Source organism: Anolis sagrei, chromosome 2, assembly GCF_037176765.1.
Source record: "Anolis sagrei isolate rAnoSag1 chromosome 2, rAnoSag1.mat, whole genome shotgun sequence".
NCBI lineage: Eukaryota > Metazoa > Chordata > Lepidosauria > Squamata > Dactyloidae > Anolis > Anolis sagrei.
This window is the reverse complement of record NC_090022.1, coordinates 240,839,784-240,853,751: the sequence shown is the minus strand read 5'-3', so window position 1 is coordinate 240,853,751 and position 13,968 is coordinate 240,839,784.

Below are 13,968 nucleotides of genomic sequence, written 5' to 3'. Positions count from 1 at the left end.
AAGAACTGCATATGCAGAGGAAGAAACAATTAATAAATGGATCAAAATAAACTCTTGATGACTGGCATGAGCTCTAAGCTTCTAAAGCCTCTATTGCCTGGTCCTGTTGAAAGCAAGTACTAGAGCTTTTAAAAATAAAAATCAGAATGCTGTGCCTTAAACACGTAATGGAATTCAAGGTTAGAAGCAGCTCACCAAACAGAAATGATTGTACAAAGTTTAATTAGGGGTCATCAGAAATGAAATAGGAGACTATGATTCAAGAGGAGCTATCAAGAAATTATATGCCATTTATGAATTATAGATGGCCATGATGTGTTCCTAATTGGTAAGTTATCTACAATATATGATTCAGCTGATTAACATTTCTGTGTATATACCGTATATGCATCAGATACCAACATCTTTAACCCAACTAATGATGATTAAAATAAGTTTTGTAGGATCAGCATTAATTTCTAAAATGGGATGACTCTCAACAGAAAAAATTGATGATCAAGTCAAGTCCATCTTCAAACCATTTTGCTCAATTGGGCACAGACTCAATTTTAGGATCCCCCCCCCCCCCGAAACTTGCTATGGTTCTATTGGAGAAGATTTCAAATGGTTCCAAAGTAACTAGAACATTGCTCTGCCATTCTGCTTATCACACCCCTGGATATGCAAGATCTGATCATGTCTGTTGATAACTGCATGATTTTGAGCTAAGAAGTCCATAATAAATGACCAGAACAGCCTGACATTTCTATAGTTGGAACATGGTTGTTGGTTAATTTTTTTATCCTCCACCTCATATATTCTACATACTGTAAAAACCTAAATCCAGTGTCATACATTCTTCCTCTTTCCTTGGAAATCAGCTCCAGAGGGCTTCTTCTCAATCGCATCAGTACATATATCCTGTCATCAAGAAATAAAAGTGTGATATGAAGAAAGCTAATAATAAATATAACATTATTTTGGCTAATTGTTGCAAATCAGGTAGAAGTATACTTGCAAACCAGGTTAGGTTTACTGTTCATTTATTTCAGCTGCACTCCACACAGTGCTTCATAGAAGGTCTTTTTGTCTCTTGTTCATGAAATCAAATTATTCATCATGACATTTTGATGGTGCAGAAATGTTACCAACGTTTGCATCAATATTGTAATAGAAGCCACACGAAAACACTTTCCAAGTTTTACCATCAATCAAAAAGATGCTTAAACTGCCTTGAGTCGCGATAAGGCTGAGAAAGGTGGTATACAAGTACAGTAAATAAATAAATAATAAATTAAATCATCACATTTAGAACACTGCAATATACCCATTTATCTTAAATTAAAAAGTCAACAAAGGAGCAGTGAAACCATTTAAATACTGGGGATGTGAAATTTGGTTAAATCCCGTGCCATTTTCATTGTCCGGATTTCAGTGCCTCCCCCCCCCCCCCCAATCCATTTTCCAGGAGCCTCCTGAATTTGGGAAGGCAAAATTCCATTTTTCAATATGGCAGCCGAAATGTCCATTTTTGTCCCGGAAAGATGCAGCCCATTGGCAACAATGAGGGAACATCTGAGGCCCCCATTTCTGTCATTTTTAGGGAATTGATCTTAAGAAACTACTTTTTCTGGCATTGTTTTCCCTAATATTCTTCAACTGGACCTGTGTTAAGACATCAGGCTTAAGAAACCATTTTTTCTGTGGTCATTTCCCCTCATATCCTTCAACTAGACCTAGGTTAAGGCATCAGACTTAAGAAACCACTTTTCTGGGGTCCTTTTTTCTAATATACTTCAAATAGACCTGGATTAAGCCATCAGACTTAAGAAACCACTTTTCTGGGGTCCTTTTTTCTAATATCCTTCAAATAGACCTGGATTAAGCCATCAGACTTAAGAAATCACTTCCTCAGAGAATGTGACTTACCTGAGGTTACCTGGATAGCTGTAAGTTTGAACCCTAGTATCTCAGTGTCCTTGTAGCATGCTGAAACCACTACACCATGCTGGCTCTCCAGAGAAATGTAACATAATTCTATTTGAATATAGATGAACTAGAGTACTCCAAATCTTGAAAGAATATATATTTTCAAGTATGCCTTGAAAGTCTAATTTTATGTCTTGAAATCATTTTCTCATATATATATATATATATATATATATATATATATACAGAGAGAGAGAGAGAGAGAGAGAGAGAGTTCCATGGGCAAATATCAGTGGCTAATTCATGCCTGTCTATGGCGAGTAAAAGGGAATGCTCTCTCCCTCTTAACTCCACTGATAATAAGTGAATAAAGCTCACAATCCACATGGCTGCCTGGGGCATACTCCACAAATAGTTTAATTTTCATGCATGACTATGCTTTGTACTAAGAAGATGCTTTCTGAAATGTCATCTGTACAAACCTGTTCACTGTATAGAAGCAATTACTGTATATCAATCAGCATTTCCCATGATAAGATGTATGAGAAAACAAGAATACTTTGATTTGTAAATATTTAAGAAAATGACAGGTTAGATATTTGATTTTCAAAAAATTAGAAGAGAATAAAAGATTATCTAAATTTTTATTTATCCAGGATCTCAGAAAGACAAATAAGATTTCAATATAAACCAAGATCCAAGATCCAAATCATTTTAATCCATGGAGTATCATTTTATTATGCACAGCTTGAGTTTCCTATTACCACTATTTTAGAATGAAAAGTATGACAGAAGTACAATATTAAAGATTTATTCATTTTGCAAGCAGTCACAGTGGTGTACAGTCAATATTGCAATTGCTGACGATGCTAATTTCTGATATTCTTAAAAAGCCCTTAGCTTTTTTAATGCACCCCTTATCCTTTCTGTTAATAGGCTGGGATAATATCAAAGGTGACAAGCCTTCTTAGTGGCATATGCCAGACATCGTCATTATTATTATCATTCCACTTTCATCTCTCGAGACACAAAGACCTAAGACATTTTCCCACTCTTTCCTTTTGTTGGCCCCCTTTATGTCAATCCTTCTCAAACTCATTCCCTTTATCAGTATGGACATCTTAGGTTGGTGGTTCACAAACTTTGATCCAGCTTGTAGAATTCAAGAGTTTTGGCTAAACTGGCTAGGGCTTCTTGGAGTTGGTACAAAACACTGGAGGACCAAAGTTTGGGAACCCTGTTTCAGGATAAGAAAGGCCTTTGAACAAGTTCTTTTTAGCAAATCTCTTCTTTTCTGATGGTAGTTGGGCAGTACTGTATACACTTACTTTTAAATAAGAGGAATTAAATGTGATGAGAGTATCTTCTAAGAAGCAGCATATAGAATGATATTCTTAATGATTTAGAGAGTTTGTTGGAATTAAACATGCACAAAAATATACATTAAATCAACATTAGGAATGTGCAAACCAAACTTATTTCATCCTATGCATCTTTTCGCTCCATCTGTTTTTCAAAATATTTTTGTATGGATCTTTTAGACTATAACTTTATCTATTTCAGTGTTTATAATTGTGGAGGTATGCTAGTAAATGTTGTTAATTCATGACCTTTGCAGAAAGATAAACGTTTCTTAAGTTTCCTGAAGTGAGAAAAACAGAGTAATTCCAAAAACACAGTTACAAACATCACAGTAGGAAATTTATCTATTTTTCTTATATTATTTATTGATTGATTTTAATACAAAGAATATAATTCACAACCATAGTAATGGGGAAAAAATCAAAAAGCCAGAAAGAAAAGGGGAAAGATCTCAAATCTGGGAAGTGGAGTGAGCTTCCACTGTTAGCCCCAGTTTCTGCCAACCTAGCAGTTTGAAAACATGCAAATGTGAGTAGATCAATAGGTACCACTCCAGCGGGAAGGTAACATTGCATGCAGTCATGCCGGCCACATGACCATGGAGGTGTCTACAGACAATTCTTCAGCTCCAGAACTGAGCCAGCTGCGAGACTTCTTGGAGGTCTTAAAGGGCTGGTTCCAGAATGCACTGGTGGAGCTAAAAGAAAGGGCAATAGAATAGAGTAGAATAGGATGGTAGCACTAAGATGGCTGCCAGTTTGCTACTGAGCACAATTCAAAGTGCTGGCCTTGGTCTATAAAGCCCTATATGGCCCTGGCCCAATTTTACTGTCAGAACACATATCCCTCTATGAACCATTGCAGAGATTAAGATATTCTGGGGAGGCCCTGCCACCGTGACACGTGCAATTGGTCGGAACAAGAGACAGAGAGCCTTCTCAGTGATCATCTCTCACCTATGGAACTCTCTCCCTGATAAGATCAAATCAAATCAGCCCCCCTCCCTCCTCTCCTTCAGAAAAATGGTAAAAACCTGGCTGTGGTATCAAGCCTTTGGGGCAGTGCAATAAGGTAGAAATAAATTTTTTACTCTGTTGATTTGAGATTGCTGAAACAATTGATTTTAAAAGTAGATTATTGGTTTTAGTGTTTATGTATGTTACAATTTATTGTACGTTCCAGCATTGAATGTTCGCCGTATATATGTTGTGCTCTGCCCTGAGCCCCCGGCACGGTGAGAAAGGCAGAATATAACTGTTTTAAATAAATAAATAAATAAATAAAACTAGCTTTTTCGAATTCTAGTTAAGGAGGAAAATATACTTTGTTTCCATTGAACCTGCTTTCAGCTCGTCTTAATTCCAAGATCTTCCGGGTTCTTAAATAAACTTAGTATAATTATTAATAACCATGGACACAATTTATAACATCATTAAATTTCTTGTGTTGTTGAAGGCTTTCATGGCTGGAATCACTGGGTTGTTGTAGGTTTTTTGGGCTATATATGGCCATGTTCTAGAAGCATTCTCTCCTGAAGTTTCGCCTGAATCTATGGCAAGCATCCTCAGAGGTTGTGGGGTCAGTTGGAATTAGGAAAATTGTGTTTATATTTCTTACTGATTTACAAGTCCATAAACAGTTTTACCTTTTTTTTTAAAATGTCTTCAGTTGCTTGATCCTTTAAAATCCATTTTAATTTTTGAATTTGGGCTATAGGAGCAACTAAGCATCTGTTATTTATGTTTAGGATAATTTCCAAACTTGAGTAAACAGTGTTCTTGCTGCTGTTAACCTATATTGAAAAATTATCTATATTTACCATCCAATTCTTTGTCCATAATACTCAATCGAAGGATTTCTAGTGACATTGCAAAATATTTCTTTTTTTAAAAAAAATAGCATATAATTTAAAAAAAAAACATAGGTAGATTTTGCAAAAGCACCACCTTATTGCTTTCTTATCATCGCATGTAAAAGGAAATCCATGTATCTTTGAGAAGTTTAATCTAATATGGATTGGTTTTACACTTCTCAATGAAGCAGTTTATTCAGGAACCCAAGAACTATCAAACTATACAGCAGCAACCAGAACCTAATTTTAATTAGGTAGTTGTGCATATTTTGCAACTGAAACGTGCAGTTATGTGCAGCAGAAAAGCAATAGTAATTTACCCCTTTATGGATTTATAAACATCTGCTATCTTCTGAGTTGTTTTTTTCCTGGATATTAACTGAAACATGAAATCTACCTATGTAGGTTAGAAACTAGACAGATGAAAGGGAAGAATGTGTGTCCGTAAAAAGACACATAGGCCAGAACCCATGTGTAACCCTATGCTATGCATACACATGACCTTCTCACACAGTGTCTATCGTGCCCTGGCCCCTGGAGTTTCCAACTACCTGGAACATGCTGCTAAGACCATTTCCTGACAGGAGAGAGTCAGTGGGAGGCACACAGTCTGCAGATCTGCTGGAAATCTGCAGGCTAATATTAGTTCGCTTTTCCTGGCCAGAAGAATTAAGATGCATGGTGCCAGAACACCACCTGGTCTGCCTCTCTCCGGACTCCATTGGCAGTCACATTATCCCTCTAACAAGGTCCAGTCAACAGGCTGGCCACAGCATTTTTGACCCACTGAAGTTTCTGAACTGTTTCCAAAGCCAGCTTCACAAAGAGTGCATTAAAATAATGGGGATATAATTAAGGCATGGAGCTCCTACTGTAGTCAGATATGATTTCTCAAGGAATGGGCACAGCTGGCACATTGGTTTTAACTGTGCAAATGCACTTTTGGTCACAACTGAAACCAAGGCATCCAGACTCAGATCTAAGTCCAAGGGCTTCATCAGAAAGGCCAGGCAAAGTGTCCTGCTTTGCCTGGCTTCCGTGACAAAGAGGAGCAGTGGGATGAATCCATTGCCCCGTGCTTGCAACTCCCTCTTGCTGATGCTTTTCTCATCACATGGGGAAAGTGTCACCCTCCTAAAGAGGCCAGAGCCTCTTGTGTTTTGGGGGAAGTGTCCAATGATCCTTCTACCCCAGTTGGAGGGCAGAGTGTCCACCGAAAGTCACACAATTGTCATATGATGGCTATCATGGGACTCTGTCCTGAAGATGGTGAGGAAGCATCCTAGGACACTGATTTCAATAAATATGATAAGGTCTCAAGGAAAACATAAACTCTTCTTTGATAGTGCTATTCCTGCATGGCAAGAGGTTGGACTAGATAGCCCATGTGGTCTCTTCCAATGCTGTGATTCTATTATTTAATATAGCCTGAGTATTCCAGATGTTGAAGTCTAGCCAAGGAGACTCCATTACCATTCATGACCAATTCAGCCAGTGCAGGAAAGGAGAGTATTGAGCATCGGTGTGGGCAGTATATCAGCAGTATCTCTACTCTGTTCCAGCCACTCAGCTTTATGTACACATGTTTAGTCACCATGGCAGAGTGCTTGGGAATTCCTTCTAGCATTCTTCTTCCTGAGGCCATCACAGTGTACTGCAGGGGTGGAAAGAATGTGGAACTAATAGAAGATATCCCATTGGATTCTGAAAAAGAATTTTTCTATATTTGAGAATCATAGAATCCTAGAGTTGGAATAGACCATACAGAGCCCATGAGCAAATAGTACTGCCAACCTGGATTATATAAGAGTCTGTGGAATAATTGTTAGGATATTTAACTGATATTTGAGAAATCCAAGCTACAAAATCTAGAAAATTTTCTGACAAGTTCCCTTATTCAAATGTTATGCCCAGATGATAAGTTTTAAAATCAGTTTCTTCTCTACTATTGTTTACCATGTGCATGCAAGCATACAATCTCCTGACTCTATCTGAAAAGCAGGGCTAAGAATGATATTTTTCCTAAGTAATAATTTTATCGCCTTAATGGAGCAAGTCCCATTGTGGTAGCTGTGAGCAAGCCGAGTATGTTCCAGATACATTTGTTCAGAGACAGCCCCCTGCTGTTAATATAGATTTATGTGATTTTGTGGTGGACATGAAAAAGATTGTGGAGAACTAAATTTTGCTGTACTAGCCATGTTTGTCTTGTTATCTCACATTAATACCAAGCTCTTACGAACTTTAAAAAAATAGAATTTTATTTTGTTATTTCATCACTAAAGAAATGTAGTTCAATAACAATCTTGATGGTTCCACAATGCCCAGGTGTGCATGTCAGTTTTATTTTTAGGAACTTTGTTGTTATCATTCTATAGGTATATTTTATTCCCTTTGCACAGCATTTTTGCTTTTCTTACTGTGCTGTCTCTGGGCCTACATCTCACAGACTGATATAGAGATTCACAAAGACTCAGATCTGCAGTAATATTATTCAGGTGCACAGTTTGGTCCACCATTACACTGGAAAAAACAGACATTCGTGCATAAAGTAATAGATCCACAAATCTCTCAACTCTGAAATAAATGGGAAGCTGATACTGGAAGAGAAATACCTATTATTTAATTGACTATACTTCTTTTCCAGGTGATGTTTTATGTCTTATGTTTAATGGTTTTCATGATTTTAATTTATAGTTATATGCTAGTGTTCAGTTATTGTGATTTTTTCTTTCTATATGTATATGGCATTTTTGCTATTAATATGTTGTAAACCACCTTGATTCCCCCCTGGAGTGAGAAAGGCAGTATATAAATATAGTAATAAATATTTATTTTTCAGTGTGTACTCAAAAAACACTAATTAGCAATCTAGCCAACGACTGAATGTGAGACTGTCTACAATATCCACGCTGCTTGGCCCTACCATTAAGTTCAATTGCACCTGAAACCAGTGCACACTACCTTTCATTTCACAGAACCGAGAAGCCTCATTACAGGCATGTTCATAGAGCTCATGTATGACCTGAAACGCAGGTATGTTCACAGAGCTCATGTATGAATTGAAACATATTCTGGGTATTCCCACTGTTAAGAGATGTTTCGATCTTGGCAGTAGAGCATCTTTGACAGATTGGACCTAGTAGCCCACATTCACAAAGAATTATCTGAAGGGGCATGTGTGCATATAGGATATCTCCCAAGGAAGTGCGAGGGGAGTTCCTACAAAGTTGGAAGTAGAGAAAGGGCAAAGGAAGCCCCTGGGAACTTCCCCCTGAATTACTAGGTTGTGGGAGATAAAAAGCTGGGTGACAGCTAAATGAGATCAAGGGTTTTGTTCTTATACTTCAGGAATTGGGACTGTTTCTACCTGGGTTCCACAGTTAATCAAAATGAAGACTGTGGTCAAGAAATCAAAAGAAGACTGAGACTTGGAAAGGCAGCTATGACAAGATCCTCAAGTGCCAAGATGTATAATTGAATGTCAAAATCCTGGATTGTCTGTGCCATTGTATTACCCATTTCTATGCATGTTTGTGAAAGCTGGATAGTGAAGAGAACCAACAGGAAGAAAATCAATATGCTGGAAAAGTATCACGGGTAGCTAAAAACAGAAAGAAAAGGATCTTAGAACAAATCAGGAAGCTAGAGTGACTAGAATTAGATTGTCCTGTGGTTTTTGCCTTGGTGGTGCAGTGGGTTAAAGAACTTGTTGACTGAAAGGTCGCAGGTTCGAATCTGGGGAGCAGCATGAGCTTCTGCTGTCAGTCCCAGCTTCTGCCAACCTAGCAGTTCGAAAACATGCAAATGTGAGTAAATCAATAGGTACCACCCCAACGGGAAAGTAACAGCACTTCATGCTGTCATGCCAGCCACATGACCTTGGAGCTGCCTACGGACAACACTGGCTCTTCGGCTTAGAAATGGGGATGAGCACCACACCCCAAAGTCGGACACGACTGGACTTCATGTCAGGGGAAAACCTGTACCTTTTACCTTTATGGTTTTCATAAGTCAATGTGAATTTATGACAATTAACAAAAAGCAAAGGACCTCAAGATATTTTGTAAACATAAGCACACTTTTCCATGTTCGGCATTAGTGAAAATCTCTATTTTGAAAGTTTGGAGTGCAAATCGCAACTAAAGGAGGAAGAAGGTGAGAAGTAACTCATTTCTCAGGACAGTGTTTATGGCAGGTGCAGTGAAAAGTTGCAATGCCATCAAGATCTATAGATAAATTGATGCTGAGATTCAAAAGCACCGTCAGCGTGTCTTGAACCAAAGATTAATGCAGAAGCTGAAGATGAATGGTATGAGAGAAGTGTGCTGTTTTGTGAATGAGTTTGCTTGCTTCACTTCACTAATGCACTGGACAAATAGATCAAAAACTGTTAACAATTCACCATCCTGTCTGTGCTTTCATTACAACATCTACTTTGCACAGATAACAAAACAACTGGCACCTCTTTAAAGAGAAGGACATGCAAATTGTATGATGTTTCCTGAAGTATTGTCTAAATGATTGTTTGCCTTGCCTTGCCTTGCCTTCCCTTCCCTTGCCTTGCCTTGCGCCTTGCCGCGTCTTGCCCCTTGCAGTCTTGTGAGTTATAGTTTTCTAAGTTCCACACCGTTCTCTGTGGGACAGCCAAGAGAGACGTGGGGGGACAGTGTATTTTTTGTAATAGGTAATTTATTTCTTTTTTTCTTTTTTGTAAATCTCCACCAAGCACATGGTAAACTACAGCTAATTCTGGTTTCTTCCAATATATTTTTCAACCACTATACATGCCATTTTAAGCAAAAATGTTTGCTGAACATTTCTGATATTTTGAATGAATGTGTCCAAATAATCCAAACAACAACAAAACTTTAAAAACTGGTTTTTTAAAAAACATCCACTTCTTTATCACTTCGAAATTGGGAAAATAAGCCATGAATTTATCATGACAGATGGAATATTTTCACTTCCTTAGATTACCTGATCTTTACTGGACTGTAATCTATGGGTTGTTATCTTCTGGGTATCCTTGATGTCTAAGTCAAGAGTACGAAGGATGCCTTCAAAACATGCACCATGTTTAATGAAGAATCTCCTCAAATACATTCACCAGCAGAAAAGTCATTTCTTCTTACATACCTTAGGTATCTTCTGGGATTGTTTTAGGGCCCCTTGAAATCTGTGAATCTTCAAGTCTCATTATATACAACTGCATAGTAAAATACTGTCCTTTGTAGAAAATGGTAAAATCAAGATTTGCTCTTTTTTTTGGGGGGGGGGGGGTTCAAATAATGAGTGGTTGAATCCAAGGATGCTGAATCCATGGATACAGGGAACTAACTGTACATATACATAAATAATTTATACAGATCTCTCCAATGAGCCTGGGCTTATTGCTCCAAATCTGGAATAGCATTTGTACAAAAGGCTGACTTTCATTGCCATCTTTCTCACATGAAAGCAAACAGCCACCATTGAATAGGAACACATGTACTTACTTATATGCATACTGTGTTTTTCCTCTTTCACCTGTGAGTCCCCAGATGTTTTGACCTTCAATTCCCAGAAAACCTAACAGCTGGTAAACTGGTTTGAATTTCTGGGAGTTGTAGGCCAAAACACCTGGGGACTCACAAGTTGAGAATCACTGATATTTCAATACACATACTATAATTATTTAAACCAGTTCAAAATTTCATGAAACAGCTAATTGTTTTCTTTGCTGAAGACAGTAGGGAGTAGATCTTTACTGCTGCCGGAATCAGTTTGCTTGACAATACTTTGCTTATGAAAAAAGTCTGTTTTATATAGGTATACTTCAGTTAATGAAATAAAGGTATTCCTAGGCATTTTTCCTTAATAGAAAATTTAGTACCAGAGGCACAAATAACAAGAAAAAACTAGGGACAGGTTCTGATACCCCCAAAAAACTAAAGCCATTCAACGTGTTTCAGAAATTATTATTATTATTATTATTATTAACTTTATTTGTACCCCGCTAGCATCTCCCGTAGGACTCGATGCGGCTTACACAGGCCGAAGCCTCAAAACACAATACAATAGAAAAACATATCACAACAGTGAACAAAGCAAATCAAAACAATTAAGCAAAATAAAACAACAATGACAATACATCAAGACACTATTAAAACTGGTTCGGCCGGCGCAGTGGGGTACAGGATTAAAAGTGCTGAAATGGCAGGAGGAACGTAGGATTAAGAGTGCGGTGTGCAGCATCATTGGTTGTGCTAAAGTGCTTCTAGGACTTGGGATGGGGATTCCTAGTCTGGGAAGGCACAACGGAACAGCCAAGTTTTTAAATTCCTTCTGAAAACGGCTAGAGTGGGGGCCTGTCTGAGATCTTTTGGGAGGGCGTTCCAGAGTCTGGGGGCCGCCACAGAAAAGGCCCTGTCCCGCGTCCCCACCAAGCGCGCTTGCGACGTGGGTGGGATCACGAGCAGGGCCTCTCCGGATGACCGTAACGAGCGTGTGGGTTCGTAGATGGTGATGCGGTCACGCAGGTAGGGTGGTCCCGAACCGTTTAGGGCTTTGTAGGTAAGCACCTGCACCTTGAATTGGGCTCGGAAAATAAAAGGCAGCCAGTGGAGCTCCTTAAACAGAGGGGTAGACCTCTCTTGATAATGAGCCCCGGTTAACATCCTGGCTGCCGCCCGCTGGACCAATTGAAGTTTCCGAGCCGTCTTCAAGGGCAGCCCCACGTAGAGCGCATTGCAGTAGTCCATTCTAGAGGTGACCAAGGCGTGGACCACCCCGGCCAGATCAGCCTTCACGAGGTATGGTCGCAGTTGGCGCACAAGTCTCAGTTGCGCAAAGGCCCTCCCGGATACCGCCGACACCTGAGCCTCAAGTGTAAGCGAGGAATCCAAGAGGACACCCAAACTGCGGACCTGTGGCTTCAGGGGGAGTGTAACCCCGTCCAACACAGGTAACCACCCTATACCCCGATTCGGCTTACGATCGACCAGGAGGACCTCTGTCTTGTCGGGATTGATCTTCAGCTTGTTCTTCCTCATCCAGATCGACACAGCGGCCAGGCACTCACCTAGCACCTGAGAAGCCTCCTTGGAATTAGGTGGAAAGGAGTAGTAGAGTTGTGTGTCATCCGCATAGAGATGGCACCCAACTCCAAAACCCCGGATGACCTCTCCCAGCGGTTTCATGTAGATGTTAAAAAGCATGGGAGATAAAATAGAGCCTTGCGGGACCCCACAGGTCAAAGGCCAGGGGTCAGAGCAGGCATCTCCCAGCTTCACCATCTGAGTTCGTCCCTCCAGGAAGGACTGGAGCCACGACAGAACCGCGCCCCCAAGGCCCATCCCGGAGAGACGACCCAGAAGGATACCATGATCGATGGTATCGAAAGCCGCTGAGATGTCCAAGAGAACCAGCAGAGTCACACTCCCCCTGTCCAGTTCTCTGCGGAGGTCATCCACCAAGGCGACCAAGGCTGTCTCGGTGCCATGGCCAGGCCTGAAACCAGACTGTGACTGATCTAGGTAGTTGGTATCGTCTAGGAAACCCTGAAGCTGAGAGGCGACCACCCTCTCCAGCACCTTACCCAAAAAGGGGAGGTTGGAGAAACTTTATTTAGAACTGACATTTTGCAATAAAACAATCTTAATAAGTAAACCTTGCATATGTAAATCAGGACTCCTTTCAGAAAGCATCCAAAGATTTCCTTTTCTTTCACCAACTCATATTTCTTATGATTTCCATTTTGGTAGCAAAATGTATGGATCATTTGAAAAAAAAATATGTTGGAACTTATTTTTGAGAATCAGGCCTCTGCACTTCCCTTTTCTATTTTGTTGTTCACACAAACTCAGTAAGGGGTTTTGGAAATGCCTGCTGTTTACCTTGCCTGCTGTAGGGAGGCATGAAACTTAACTACAGTAGAATCCTGCTGTTACTCAGCTCAAGTTTTTATTACATTATTTACTGTAGGCATACTCTGAAAACCACCACTGAATTTTGTATTTCTTCAGCTTTCCTGCCTTGCCCTTTCTCGACCCAACTCTGTTTTTAAGAAGCCATACACAAACATCTTTATTAGCTGCATTTGTTGACCGCCGTTCTCAGCCCTTTAGGGCGACTTGAAGAGGATGAGGAAAAGACAAGGGCAGGTGTAATAAAGAAAAAGTAGATTTACTGTCAGAAGCTTTTTATTTGAGATATGCCTTCATCTTGACACAGATAAATTCTACTGAGTTCAACATACCCAAATTAGACAGAATTCGCACTTTCCAGGAAGAAACCATCATTTAACATAATGGGAATTATTTCTAAGAAAAGGTGTACAGGGCAGCGTAATGTGACCCTGTGGTTAGTTCCCCAACTAGGTTGGTTCCCCAGTTAATAAATTCTAGTCCTATGACATAAGATCTTTGTGTTACTAGTCATGTATTTTACTTTTTGGATTACAAGCAAATACTACTCAGCCGCTGATAGCCTAATAGTATTATAAATGAAATAGTTCATTTGGGAAAATCTCTATGTACATTTTATAGTGGCTAAAATAAATAAAACAGAGAATTTGAAGGCTCTCGAGATATAGAAGTAGCTCACTGTCACTTTCAATGTCTCATCCCCAAACAAAGGAGTTTAAATATGAACCATATGAGGCTCCACGGCTCTAAATGTTTTCAAAGGAATTCCAATAAGCAGTGACAAGATAACACTGACTGCCCTGGAAGATTGGGAGGCCCAGAGCAGAAGAAAGATGGTTTTGTGATTAAATTTATATCAGCAGATCCATCGGGGACAAGTCCTCTCAGCAATGCTACAGCATAAAAGGGATGCCAGTGAAGTTTTCTTGTTTCACTGAC